The 15,237-nt window shown below is 36.6% G+C and overlaps 1 pseudogene; it reads right to left on the bottom strand.

Annotated features, from left to right (window-relative positions):
* Positions 1–11,667: 11,667 nt before the first annotated feature.
* LOC131830152 (acyl-coenzyme A thioesterase THEM4-like) lies at positions 11,668–14,036 on the bottom strand (annotated as a pseudogene).
* Positions 14,037–15,237: the final 1,201 nt, after the last annotated feature.

Below are 15,237 nucleotides of genomic sequence, written 5' to 3'. Positions count from 1 at the left end.
ACCCTCCCCAATGTCCATAATCCCACCCCCTTCTCCCAAACCCCCTCCCCCCAGCAACCCTCAGTTTGTTTTGTGAGATTAAGAGTCACTTATGGTTTGTCTCCCTCCCAATCCCATCTTGTTTCATTGATTCTTCTCCTACCCACTTAAGCCCCCATGTTGCATCACCACTTCCTCATATCAGGGAGATCATATGATAGTTGTCTTTCTCCGCTTGACAAGGCTTTTTGGTTTTGGTTTTGATTTTAACGTGGAGATACACCAGTGGAATTGGCAAGAAGATTTGAAGCGAGTCACTCTTTGGGAGCAAATCTGTCAGGTGGGAAGAGGTGGCATGGTTACTGCTATTTTTTATGATAAGACATTAACACTTTTACTTGAACTATGTGCAGATGGATTTTTTATTATATTTGGCTTTAAGCAGTGGCATACTAGGGCCACCTCTTAACTGTTCATTTTCAAGTTTACTTTCACATTTTCCATGATTTCACATGTTTAGGAATCTTGCATGCCAGTTAGTCAACACAACCATATTAAAAAATTTAATTCCATAAATAATTAAATAAATTATACTTAAGAGGTAATAAATACTCAAAACTCATGACTTCCTAACTATTTTACTACATTTTACTATTGATACATTTTTTGAGATTACTTACAGCTATTGTGTTTATGATAGAAATATGATAGAATGGTGTGCTAATGTGCATTTCTTCCCCATTTCCCATTACTGACATCGGCTTATAGTCTGAATTGGCCACGGTGGGAGTACTTGCAGCCTGGAAATGAACAAATGTTTCAATTCAGAGCATGGTTATTGTCTTTTTATTGTCTAAACTTCATAAATTGGGAAACAAAATGTTAATAAGACTAGATTTAACATTGTGCCATATTTGTAGCTTCCATAATGTGAATTGCACAAAAATCTTCAAAAATATTCTTCCAGTGTTTGAAAACTATCATTTAATTCAGTAAAGAAGCTCCCTGACATATGAGAACAAACATCTACATTGTTTTACTTTTGCCTCACTTGTTACCACAATGAATACATCAACCAGTCAGAACTATGCTGACTCATCAATTTCAAGAGCAGATTGGCTACAGATAAGAGTTTCACAAAATATCACTGAATGCCTTCTCTGAGAATCCACTGACTATTTTGAATTTCAACAAAGAATATTATATATTTTATTATTTATAAATTAATGTTATCATCCTTTATATCAATAAAATCTATAAAAACTTCTGTACATGTTAACACATATCCATATTCATAACCCAATTGTTAAAATGCACTAACATGTTAGTGGGACTTAATATAATTCATTGATCTCTATTGCAAAAACTCTCTGTTCTCTCATTTCTCTGTGTTCAAAAATATGTATAATTTAAAATAAATTGATAATTCCTTTTCCAGAATTAGAACATTATAATATTCCAGATTGAAAGTGGCCACAAAATGAAACACAATAAATAAATTCTGATGTGAAGTCTTTAAAAGTGACTTGCCTTATATTTCAAGAGCCTTAAAAATATCTAAAATGTTTACCAGGTAATTATACACTTAAATATATTTCACAATCGGGGCATCTGGGTGTCTCAGTCAGTTAAGCATCCCATTCTTGATTTTGGCTCAGGTCATGATCTCAGGGCTGTGAGATCAAGCCCCATGTTGGGCTGTATGCCAGGCATGAAATCTGCTTAAGATTCTCTCTCTCCCTCTCCTTCTGCTCCCCTCCCCCAACTTTCACATGCTCTCCCTCTCTCCCTATAAATAAATAAATAAATTCCACAATGGAAATTATTAGAAAGGTGAATAGTATCTATATAATAAGATGTTCAAATCATTATTTGAAAAAGCATAACTTATGAGAAATTCAATATTTAAACTTAGGTAAGGGGTTAAAGTCCTCATAATACATCAATGTGGTAAACTGCTCTGTAATTAACGATGAGAGTTGCAGATAATTTTTATGAAATTAGGTACCTATATAGTAAAATATTAAAAATTCACAAAGATAATATATAAAAACCTCAAGTATTGAAAGAAAAAAACAAATAGAATTTTAAAATAATATCATGTTTATTATTATTACTGGGATGAGTGGTTATTTTTATTTTTGCATCTTTTCACATATCAACAATTACCAAATGTCTCTAATAGTACTTTCATAATGAAGAAAATATAAGATTGAAAAAATATAAAAGGAAATTGAATGGAACATTTTCTGATCCTCGGAGAAAGAAGAACATGTTATATTTAGAGACCATGAGATGATGAAGAAATTACATAGATAGGCAAAAGACATACACTAGTGATTCATTTTTTGTAAGAATATGATATAGTAAACAAGCACATGGGGAAAAGCACAATATCAGATGTAAGTGAAAAAGGAAAGTAATATAAAATTAGTAAAATAAAGACTAAGGCAACATATGGACAAACTGAAATGAAACAGTAACAAAAACGTTTGGATTATAAACTGGAATGAGGTCTTTTGAAAGTATATATACACATTATATGTGTGCATATGCATATGTGTGTTATGTATCTGTCTATACATACATATATATGTATATATACACCCACATTTACCAATCATTCCTAGTCACTGATGGAACAACTTCAGTTCTAGATTCTTATCCTTAGCAAAAATTCCAAAACAGATAAAGCTTTTTCACAATGTAAACTACTAGAGCAGAACCAAACATATAACAGGAAAATGGTAGGTTTAATCACACACACACACTCACACACACACACACACACACACACACACACTCATATACAATGATATACTTATGAATTATTATAGATTATACACCCAGTTAAATTGTGTTTAAAATTTCTCATTGAAAGTATTTATATCTGAGTGGGGAAAAGGATACAGTATCATATGAAGTGAAACATAGTGTAAAGTTGTAGAACCATGTAGGTAAAAAGTAATACTTAATACTAATTAAATAGTATATGTTGAATAGTATGCTCAATGTTCAAACATTTAATTTTGTTAATCCTCACAACTCTGAATAGGTACAAATATTACACCAATTTTATAAATGATAGAACCTCATAAACTAAAAATGATACATAATAGAAGTTAAAATATAACAGGTGTTAAAAGATTGTTTTCAATTATAAGTGAGTCTTTCTTTATGAGTGAGTTTTTCTTATTTTTACTACTCTGTATTTTTTAGAGAATCCTATAAATTAGGAGCCATTGTTTTGATAATTGGGATTAAGAGCAATGTACTTTATTTTTTAAATTGGTTATTTGGCAACAAAAACATACATCAACTAAATACAGTGAACAAACAATGAGAAAATGTTTGGTCTCAGATAGTAGCAATAATGGAAAACAAGTGGAAAGGTTACAAATAGTGTCATTGTATATTAAAATGTATGATTTGATCAATAGAATGTCAAGAACAAATATACATTAAAATGTCATTTAATTAGATGTTTTTTTAGTGCCTAACAGTTGTGTAAGAATATTTAAGGTAAATATAAACAAATTAACTCCCAAATCAAACAAAATATAAAACTGTAAAAATCTAAAAAAGAAAACCCAAAGTAATATAATAAAATATTTATCAGATCTGTATCATGAGGGCAATCTCAGCTTTGAAGCAGTAGAGGAAAATCATAGAGGAATAAACAAATGTATTTGAATATAAAATATTTACCATATGCAGAAAGAAAAAAATAACTAAGATGGAATAGACCAAGAAAAATATTTTTTAAAAAATTCTGCAATTGGGAAAAGGCATCTGTCAATTTCATTTTGCATCTTGATTGATCTTTATATTAACATCTGATTAGATATTTGGGAAAAGATTAAAATATGTCACACACAAAACTGTATCCAGGCTTATAAATAGTAAACAAAATGTAAGAAAATACGCTCCTAAATAACCAAAATACGAATTAGAGCAATGGCCAAGTGTCTTTCACTTAACAGCAAAAAATACTGTATAAAAATGATACAAGCACCCAACGGATGCAATTACCATGAAATAATCTTGGCTCTATTTAAATTTTTACAACCTTTTAGGAAAATTCTGTAGCACAAAACAGTCCCATCATTTGACTTCATACTTCCATTATGGGACTTTCATTTTATGAATTTATTCTAAGCCCAGTGAATTTAGGATCATGCTATTCCCACAGCCAACCTGAAAAATAGAAATTACAGTCCCCATTTGACAAAAGAGAAAGTCAAGGCTCAGAGCCATTTAACAAGTCAACCAATGCCATTTTCAGAACTTGACCTCTGCTTCCGAAGATCCAGTTTCTTGCAATGATACATGTTACTGCCAAGCAGTGAGGAAGTCCCCAGTCTCAAGGGGATGAGGGGATGAGTACGGAGCTGCAGGTGTCCCTGCTGTGTCTGGTAGGTCGGCCCGCCATACTCCCATAGACATAGACTGCCTCAGTGGATCCACATGGCTTATCACTTACAGCAAAAGCCAAACAGTGGAGCGCCCGGGTGGCTCAGTAATTAAGCGTCTGCCTTTGGCTCAGGTCATGATCCCAGGGTCCTAAGATCGAGCCCCTCATCGGGCTCCCTGCTCCATGGGAAGCCTGCTTCTCCCTCTCCCACTCCCCTGCTTGTGTTCCCCCTCTCACTGTGTCTCTCTCTGTCAAATAAATAAAAATATATAAATAAAATCTTAGAAAAAAAAAAAAAGGCATGGTGACATTTCCCCATGTCCTTAGTTCTACGGGATGACACTGAGCCAGAGGATCCAGATGCCGAGCAGCATGGGCAGTGGGTTACCCAGCCACCAAGGAGCCATAGGACTTTACAAGGTGCAACTACACTCTAAAGGGAATTAAGTGGTGTCCCAAGTTTTTACTGACATGAGAGGTACAGATGAAAGCCTCACAGAAGCCTCCTGTGAGATAGAGAGGAGGATGGATAACTGCCTTGACAGCTGCCTACAAGGCTGCTTATCTCCCCATGCATTGGGGCAATACAGCATGTTTGCAAAGACTCGGGTCAGGTTGTGGTGAAGCCTCCCCTTCCTGACCTATATGGAAACATACAAGATCATCAGGGCACTACAATGACACTGATGTCCATGTTGCTTCTTCTTTCTTTCTGCTTGGTGCCTGCTTTTTCCTTATTGACCCGTGTTCTACTGTTACGGTCCCCTGGATAACCATCTTTCCAGTATGCCACCAAATTCAAGAGCGTCATCTGAATCCAATGAGGGCTTCTGGACCTGACTTTGTGCAGTGTGAGTCCTGCAGGTACATCCTGGGGTCCACATATGGGGTTGGAAGGAGCTACCAATGTGTACTAAACCAAGTCACAGAACTTGAGAGTAGATTCTCCACTTAGAGTATAATAGTTGTTTTAGTAGAAGAGGCCCCATTACAACCACCACCATTACCACATTGCACAAGTCCACGGGCATCTATTGAGTGGGACTGGCTTTACCCAGGCACTGGCTCAAGTAAGTGTTGTCATCTGTCTGCTGAATTCTCTCTGTCAGCAGCAACCATGAGGCAAGAGGACTTCTTAGGCCAGAAGGTCCCCCACAGCAAGGTCTTCTACAATACCTGCTCATATGGCTTATGTGATAGGACCTCTACTGAGATGTTTTAAAGGTTAGACAGCCACTAGAATAGAAATAGAATAGAAAATTCACAAAGTACAAAGGGAAAAAACAGCCCTGAACTTCCTTTTTTCCTGCTTGTGGACTCTGATCACCAGACTCTACCAATAGCATTTTGCTGAGTAAAGGTATTACATTCATTTCCTAGAATTGTGTAACAGATGATCACATACTGGAGGCTTAAAACAACAGAAATGTATTCTCTATAGCTCTGGGGATTGGGATTCTGAAATCTGAAAGATTGGTTCTTTCCAGAGACTTTCTGAGACCCTGAGAAAGCCTTTGTTCCATACTTCTTGCCTAGTTTCTGGTGGTTGCCAGTGATTCTTGATTCTTGGCATTCTTTTTTTTGGTAGATGTATCACTCTGATCTCTGGTTCCATCTTTGCATGGTCTGTCAGTCAGGGTCCTCCAGAGAAACGGAGCTGATTATGCAGTTATACCATTAGGGAGGCAGGCAAGTCCCAAGATCTGCAGAGTGAGTCAAGTGGAGACCCAGGAGAGCCAATGGTGGAGTCCCAGTCCGAGTGAAAACCTGAGAACCAGCAGAGCCAATAGAGTAGGTCTAGTCTGAAGGCTGGGAGTCTTCAGACCCAGAAGAGCCCAAGTTTCAGTTTGGGTCCAAAGGCAGGGAAAAGGCTGATGTCCCAGATCAAGGGAGAAAATAATTTTCCCTTACTGCATGAAGGGTCAGCTTTTTTGTCCTATTCAGGCTTTCAGCTGATTAGGTGAAGCCCACCCACATCAGGAGGGGCAGTCTGCTTTTCCAAGTCTACTGATTCAAATGCTTATCTCAACCTAAAATACCCTCCCAAAAAACACCTCAAGTAATATTTGGCCAAAAATCTGGGCACTCATGGCCAAGTCAAGTTGAGAACTAAAATTAACTATCATGCATGACATTCTCTCTGTGTGTCTGTGTCTAAAACTGTCCTTCTTATAATGGTACCAGTCAATGGATTAGGGCAATTAATAATTATTAGTTATAATTAATTATGACTTGATTACATCTACAAAGACTCGATTTCTAAATTAAATCACTTTTACAAGTACAGGAGTTAGGATTTGAACGTTATCTTTATGAGGAACACAACTGAACCCACAACAAGTATCCATAGATAAAAGCTGTCTCAACTTCTAGCAGATTACAACCTCATGGGATGGGGCAATAGACATTTACTGGAATCATTTGAATATTTTGTTGAAAAATAGGAGCAATTTCCACCTATGCTAGGGCTCTCATGGCATCCACAGTAAGGGAGTGATCAACTCTGCACATGTTAAAGTGAATTTGATCTGGACACAAAATGGTGTAGTTCCTGGTATAGTATAGTGATGATTCCAACTAGATGAGCAATTTCTCTTTCCTGATAGAACCATGATAGAAAAATGAGGGGGATGATACTAGTAGTTATTGCTGGTGTGGGTGTAAAGTGGTCCAACCATTTTGGAAAGCTGTCCAGCAGTGTCTACTGAAGTGAGACACACAGCTACTCTGTAACACTACAATCACCTACTAGATATATACCCAAGAGAGATGAGTGCATACTTGCACCAGAAGACATACACAAGAACATGCACAATTGTAAAGAATTGGAAGCAGCCTGAATTTCCACCCTGTAGGAGAAACAATAAATATACGTATGTTTATACAAAAAATACTTGCCGCCATAAAAATAAGAACTATTGATACTACAGCAACATGATGAAAATCACAGACAAATATTGAGCAACAGAAGCCAGACAGACTTATACAATATAAGGTTCATTTACATGTCATTCAAGAATAGGCAAAACTAATATGTTGGTGGTTACATCTTGGAGCATGTACTGACTGAAAAGGGCACAAGGGAAACTTCTAGAGAGATGGAAACGTCCCACATCTTGATGGTGTTTGCATGTGTGTATATGAATACTATAAAAACTCATTAAGCTATACACTTAATATGTGTGAAATTTACTGGATGTGTTATGTACTTCAATAAAACAGTAAAAGATGTATTGGAGCCCTACGACATGACAAGCATTATTCCAGGCATAGCAGTACAAAAAAAACAAAATATCTGTTCTCATGGAACTTTCATTCTAGGGAGAGAAGACATTTTATAAACTAATAAAAACCAATGAACAAACCATGTGTGTGTATGCCCATGCAAGTAGAAAAGAGAAAGAGACAAAAGGAGAATGAGCAAGAGATAGGAATGGCATGGTGACAGGCACTGAGTGAAAATGAATTAGATACAAGGAGATAAATCGATAAGGTAGTAGTTAAGCAGAGGCCTGAGTGGAGGAGTATGGAGGCAGCCAGGAAACTATCGAGATGGAGGAACGTTCAGGCTGAAGGACCAGCAACTACTGAACTGGGCTAGCATGGGGACCTTGGAGGAACAGCAAAGCCACTGGTGAGAATGGACCAGAGCAGGAAAACTAGAGCATAGAAGGAGTGAGGTCCATGGGGCAGTGATGGAAATGGTAAGATTTAGGAATATTTCCACTAGAGCCAATGGGATTTGTTGATGAATTTAAAGTAGGATTTTTTAAGAGCATATTTTTATTTTGGGTCTGACTGTCTCATAATGCAGGTTTGAAGAACAAAGTGAGGAGTTCAGTTGTGATCTTATTGATCTGTGATTCTTCCTAGACATCCAAGTGCCATGCTCAGGCAGGCAGCGAGGCATACCTGTCTAGTCAAAGGAGTGGTCTACACTGGAATTTTCTATTTGTACTTTTATAGCATATATTTGGGTTTTTTGCTTGTTTGTTTGTCTTTATAAAATGGGGCTTGATAAGATTGACAAGAGAGAGCCTGAGGGGATGGAGAGGTTGGAAACTTTGGGGTTTTAAAAGAAGCAACTGCTATAGAACTACTTCACTGCTTAAATTATGTGCCTGTGTACCTTTGATAAAACACAAAACCTAAAAATAAATGTAATAGCTAATTACATTTACTCTCACACTTAATTAATTTCTGTACACATTACATTCATATCTTCCCTCCAAGTTCATTTTTCTCCCTGACGAAATACATCTCAATATTTTAGCATTTGTCATACCTCTTGGTCTTTTTAATCTAAAAATGTCTAAATTGTCTTGAATGTTAATTTAGTTGATATAATGAGATATTCAGTAAGAAAACTCAAGGCACCCAAGTCCAAAGTAAGTTCTAAGACAGACAACACCTTAGTGGGTTTTTAAGTATATCATTGCTCACATTTTTCATACAAGCTATTTCTTTTTACATCTTTTTTACATTCTTAAATATAATTATTGCAAATATTTACCCAACTATTCTGAATAACCTTATCTGCAGTAAATTTAATATTTTATTTCTTAATTTTTTACTATATCTTTTTATCATAAAAGATTCTATGCATTTTATACATTTTTGCAAGCCTGTGTTTGGAGAAGTTTTTGTTTGCTTTTGCTTTTCTTTTCTTTTTTCTTATTCTCTCTGTTTACCTCTTTTTTTTTTTTATAATTTTTTTATTTTTTATAAACATATATTTTTATCCCCAGGGGTTACAGGTCTGTGAATCACCAGGTTTACACACTTCACAGCACTCACCAAATCACATGCCCTCCCCAATGTCCATAATCCCAACCCCTTCTCCCAAACCCCCTCCCCTCGGCAACCCTCAGTTTGTTTTGTGAGATTAAGAGTCACTTATGGTTTGTCTCCCTCCCAATCCCATCTTGTTTCATTTATTCTTCTTCTACCCACTTAAGCCTCCATGTTGCATCACCACTTCCTCATATCAGGGAGATCATATGATAGTTGTCTTTCTCTGCTTGACTTATTTCGCTAAGCATGATACGCTCTAGTTCCATCCATGTTGTTGCAAATGGCAAGATTTCATTTCTTTTGATGGCTGCATAGTATTCCATTGTGTATATATACCACATCTTCTTGATCCATTCATCTGTTGATGGACATCTAGGTTCTTTCCATAGTTTGGCTATTGTGGACATTGCTGCTATAAACATTCGGGTGCATGTGCCCCTTTGGATCACTACATTTGTATCTTTAGGGTAAATACCCAATAGTGCAATTGCTGGGTCATAGGGCAGTTCTATTTTCAACATTTTGAGGAACCTCCATGCTGTTTTCCAGAGTGGCTGCACCAGCTTGCATTCCCACCAACAGTGTAGGAGGGTTCTCCTTTCTCCGCATCCTCGCCAGCATCTGTCATTTCCTGACTTGTTGATTTTAACCATTCTAACTGGTGTGAGGTGATATCTCATTGTGGTTTTGATTTGTATTTCCCTGATGCCGAGTGATATGGAGCACTTTTTCATGTGTGTCTGTTTACCTCTTTTTATGTAGAGACTCTGTGTTGCCTCCACTTAGTCTCCCAGATACCAGGTTAGAAACAGGTAATCCTAGGAATCCTAGTTCATATTCATATGGGGGACAATATTATTTGAACAATGTGTTTTGGTCAATGCTTATTAAAAAAAAAGGTCACTTGGTTCAGATGTGGACATGAAACTATGCCTTTGTCCAGCTGTCTTCAAATGTCAAAATCTTCTAAAAATGAGCCTTTGTTTGTTTTTCTGTCAGAAGGCTCATCCCTCACCCAACTTCAGGTCAGGAGCCTGGTTCTCGAATCTACCCAGTAGGTGCTAAACACTGCCCTTGCTGTGCCCGTAGCCACATTCCAGTAATCTTTGCCACCAACATATGTCCTGTTGTGTATTTTTTAAGTATTTTATCTATTATTGCTTTGAGTTGAGAATGGAGACAGCACCAAAGCATGAACTTAGTATAGCATCTTAACCAGAATCTCATCTGTTCTAACTTATTGAATTGAATACTTTGTTCATTTATTTCATCTCTCCTTTTAAAATAAAAGCAGTCTCAGCTAATATAATAAGAAAAAGAAATAAAGCATATACTTATTTGGAAGAAAAAAATGAAACAATCTTTATTGCTCATATGATTGCCTATGTAGAAAATCTGAAAGATTTAGTCAAAAAACACCTGGAACTAATAGCAAGGTTGCAAGGTACAAGGTTAATAATATACAAAAGGTCAACCACTTTCTTGTGTAACAGTAAAAAACAAATGAAGTTTGAAATGTAAAATCCAACACTTTTTACCTTAGCCTCTCCCAAAATAAAATACTTAGACATAACTCTAACAAAATATAAATACAAGATCTATACAGGAGAAACTATAAAACTAATGAATAAAATCAAATAACTAGATAAGTGGGGAGATATTCCATGTTCATGGATGGGAAAACTCAATATTATCAAGATGTCAGCTCTTCCCAACTTGATCTATAGTATATTCAATGCAATTCCAATCACAATCCAAGCAAGTTATTTTCTGGTGATGAAAACCTGATTCTAAAGCTTATGTGGAAAATCAACAGACCAAAAATAACCAACAGAATATTGAAGAAGAACACAGTTGTAGGACTGACACTACACAATTTTAATACTTATTTTAAGCTACAGTAATCAAGATTGTGCAGTATTGGCAATAGACAAATAGATCAATGGAACAGAATAGAAAGCCCATAAATAGATCCACATAAATAGTCAACTAATCGCTGAAAAGGAGCAAAGACAACACAATGGAGCAGAGAGGTTTTTTTTTGTTTTGTTTCATTTTGTTTTTAACAAATGGTCCTGGATCAATTAGACATGCACATAAAACAAACAAACAGAAAACAGACTTTATGTAACCTGAAAGATTAACTCAAAGTGGACCACAGACCTAAATGTAAAATATAAAACTATAAAACTCCTAGAAGACTAGAAGATAACATAGAAGAAAATCTAGATGACCTTTCATCTGGCAATGACTCCCCCCCCCACCCACCAGTAGAGAGTGCTTCTATGTTAAAAAGTTTAGAAGATGGAAATATCTCTTGGAGTTATATTCTGAATATTTGTTCAGGAAGGTTAGTGTTAGCAGGCTTCATCCTCTGGGGGACTCAACAGCAGGTAAGTAAAGGAGGACTGGAGACAGCAGCTTCTTCTGGAGGAGAGAAAGCCTAGTGCACACTGGTGTAGAATGCACCAGCAGCTCTCTTACGTCAAAATTTCTTTGGGATCCAGCTTTACCAATAAACTTGTTGCCTCTGACTATATATAGGGCCTTCTCATCTGTGCTTTGAACATCACAGAAAACAAACAATTTCCTTCCTTCAACTTTATCAAGTTGGCTGTTTATCACAACAACAGAGCAAAGGGGGATTGACAGCTTAAAATTAGTGCTGAGATTGTCAGTCATGACAGTTCCCCAACTGTAATCGCAGACATACCAACTGTAGCATTAGTCATGGCTGCAATGGCACCTCCATGAAGGAAGCCAGCTGCTCCTTGCAGGTAAGGACCTCCTTGAAATATGTAAACTATTCTTTCTTCAACATTATTATGAAATATCACATATTCAAGGCCCAGGCCTTCCTTAAAGCTTCTAGGGAAGAGCTGGGGCTATGACTCTTGTTATTTTACAGGCTTTATGTCACAAAAAAGATCTTGAAGTCTTGAATACTTCAAGTTGATTTACATTTGTATTAAGGCAAACATTCCTAGGAGTCATCTTCATGTTTCTTTGTGAACTGGTCAAAGAGGAGTCTCACGTCCTTGTTCCAGCTGGGCACGAGAGAGAATGGTTCCTATTAATGATCTCAGAAGAAAACTACCTCTGCACAGCTGCATGGCCCCTCACTAGTGGGGGAACACCTCCTTGTGGAGGATCACTCCCCTTCAGCCCTCAGTTACAAGCAACAGCTCCACAGCTTGGCTCTCAGGGTGCCCAGGCTTTATCAGGATGGCTGCCTGGTCACCTGCCCACCCACTTGCTCCTGCCCATTCATGGAGGGGTATGTGACACCCAGCAATGACTTTTCAGATAAAATACCAAAGGCACAATCTATGAAAGAAATAGTTGATAAACTGGACATCATTGAAATTAAAACTTTCTGCTTTTTAATAGACACTGTCAAGAAAAATAAACAGACAAGCCATAGACTGGAAGAAAATATTTGCAAAGACATATGTGATAAAGATCTATTATCAAAAATATGAAAAAATTTTCTTAAAATTAAACAATAAGAAAATAGTCTCACTAAAAAATGAGATAAAGTCATTAACAGACATCTCATCACAGAATATATACACGTGGCAAATAAGTAGAGGAAAAGGTACTCCATGTCATGTCATCAGGGGAATGCAAATTAGAACAGTGAGATACTGCAGCATACCTACTAGAATAGCCAAAATGTCAATTAATTAACTAATTAATTAATAATACCAAATATTGGTGATGATATGGAGCAAGAAGAACTTCCATACATTACGAGCATGAATACAAAATAGCAGCCAATTTGAAAGATGGTGTGGTAGTTTCTTATAAAACTAAACATAGTCTTACCATACTATCAGCAAAAGCACTCTCTGGTATTTACCGAAAGATGCTGAAAACATTTATCTACACAAATACCTGTATATGGATGTTTATAGCAGCTTTACTCATAATTGAAAAAACTTGGGAGGAAACCAAGATATGCTCCAGTAGGTGAATAGATAAACTGTGATATAGCTAGACAATGGAATGTTATTCAGCACCTAAAGAAATGAACTATCAAGCCATGAAAAGACATAGAGAAAATTCAAATACATAGTTCCATGTAAAAGAAGCCAGTATGGGAAGGCCATACATTGTGATTTCAACTCTGATTTTCTAGAAAAGGAAAAACTATGCAGGTAATAAAAACATCAGTGGCTGCTCAGGATTGGTAGGAGAAAGAAATGAACAGGCAGGGCACGGAGGATTTTTAGGGTACTGGAAATACTCTTTAGGCTACCATAATGGTGAATATATGTCATTATACACTGGTCAGAATGTACAAAAGTGTACCCTAATGTAAACTATGGACTTTGGGTGATAATGACATATTAATGTAGGTTAATCAGTTGCAACAAATATACCACTCTGCAGCGATGGGGTGTTGATAATGGAGGAGAGGGCATAAGGGATCCCTCTGAACCTTCTTCTCAATTTTGTTATGAACCTGAAAATAATAAAGTCTTTAAAAAACAAAAGCAAAAACAAAAAAAAGGTAGTATTTTAGTCCTCAGAGTTTGACCAAATTCTGTAAGTTTTCATAAAATCTTTTCATTAACTTTGTTTTCTCAATAACCTATGATAGTATTTTTAAATTTCCTCTTTGGCTCCAGAGCTACTTAGGAATTTTTGTTTCTTTTGCACTCAAAATAGGAATCAGTGAATAAGTCACCTCTTTTTCTAATTTTAAGCCTATTTTCAGCTCATCTATATATACATTTACCACTATATGCACCATGAAAAAGAAGCTCCAAGTCATCAAAGTCCCTATTTATCCATCCTCAGGAAGAGACACAAGAAATCCTACCTCAGCAACCTTCATAGCCATTTCCTATCTTTTACTGCTGATGAGATCCTGGCTGAAATTCCCCAGAGCTGACAATATAACCAATAACATTAATATGAGAATTTTTAGTAATACATGCCTCCATTCCACAATATTAGTTTTATGCTATTTTTTCCCTCTATCTTACATTCTGACGGTTCAAATTGAGAAGAGAAATGAAAACACTTCAGGAGACTTATTTATATCCATTTTATTAAATTCAAACTCAATCCATGAAGGCTGTAAGAGACTGTGTATCAGAGCTGGAAGCTACTTGGGGCAAATTTCTGCATTTTTTCCCACTTCACATTGTTAAATTCAGTAAAAATGCTTTGAGGAAACAGGCAGGAACATTGAATGAATTTAAATCTATTTCAGCAGCTGACTTAATCTGATAAACGTGCACCCCTCTTTAGAGAGTAACTAAAAGTTAAAATTTAAAATAGGCTCCATTTTACCTCACTCTATGTGAAGAAAAGGGATATTGCCAAAGGAAAATGTCAGCAGTGATGTCAGCCTTTCCAGCCTTCAGGGCCCGTGGTTTTATGTCAGTCCTTTGGTGCACGAGCACCTCAGCAGCGAAAATGAGCAGATAAGAAAATTAAGTGAGAAGTGAACTGGATAGGGGTTTCAAAGAAACAGGGAGGTCTTCCTTCTAGACCGTGTTTACTTGAAAACACCAGTTCTCAAAGAGTGTCCCTTGAACCAAGAGTATCAGTCTCTCTTGTGTGCTTGTTAGAAATGCAAATTCATGGGCACTTCTGAACCTATTGAATCAGAATCTCTGGGGATAGAGCTCAGAAAACTGTGTTAAAACCTCATCAGAAGATCTTATGCATATTAAAGTTTGAGAAGCATTGAGGTAGGGAGAGATATTCAATTAGGCAAATTGGGTAGAAGAAATTCAAAACGTCAGAACTAACTATGAAGACAAATGGGAATAGTCACTTAGCTTCTGGGATTGGTACAGCCAGAGCAAGACCATAGCCCACAGCTTGTGCAGAAGAGGTCCAGAGAGGAGGTTTATATTTTTAATTAGCAGAGTTATTGGCAGGAATTATGCAGGATTTGGGGGCCTAGACAAGCTAAGGAGTTTTAACAGCTCTTGTCTACTCCCAGCAGTGAACTGGATTGTTAAGGAGTTAAACCAAAATTCAAGTCTGATTGTAAAGGTTAGAATCGAATTAGAATCTAATACAATCAT

This window comes from Mustela lutreola, chromosome 4, assembly GCF_030435805.1.
Source record: "Mustela lutreola isolate mMusLut2 chromosome 4, mMusLut2.pri, whole genome shotgun sequence".
NCBI classification, from domain to species: Eukaryota; Metazoa; Chordata; class Mammalia; order Carnivora; family Mustelidae; genus Mustela; species Mustela lutreola.
Note: the sequence above shows the minus strand (reverse complement) of the source record. Positions and strands in the feature narration are given on the sequence as shown.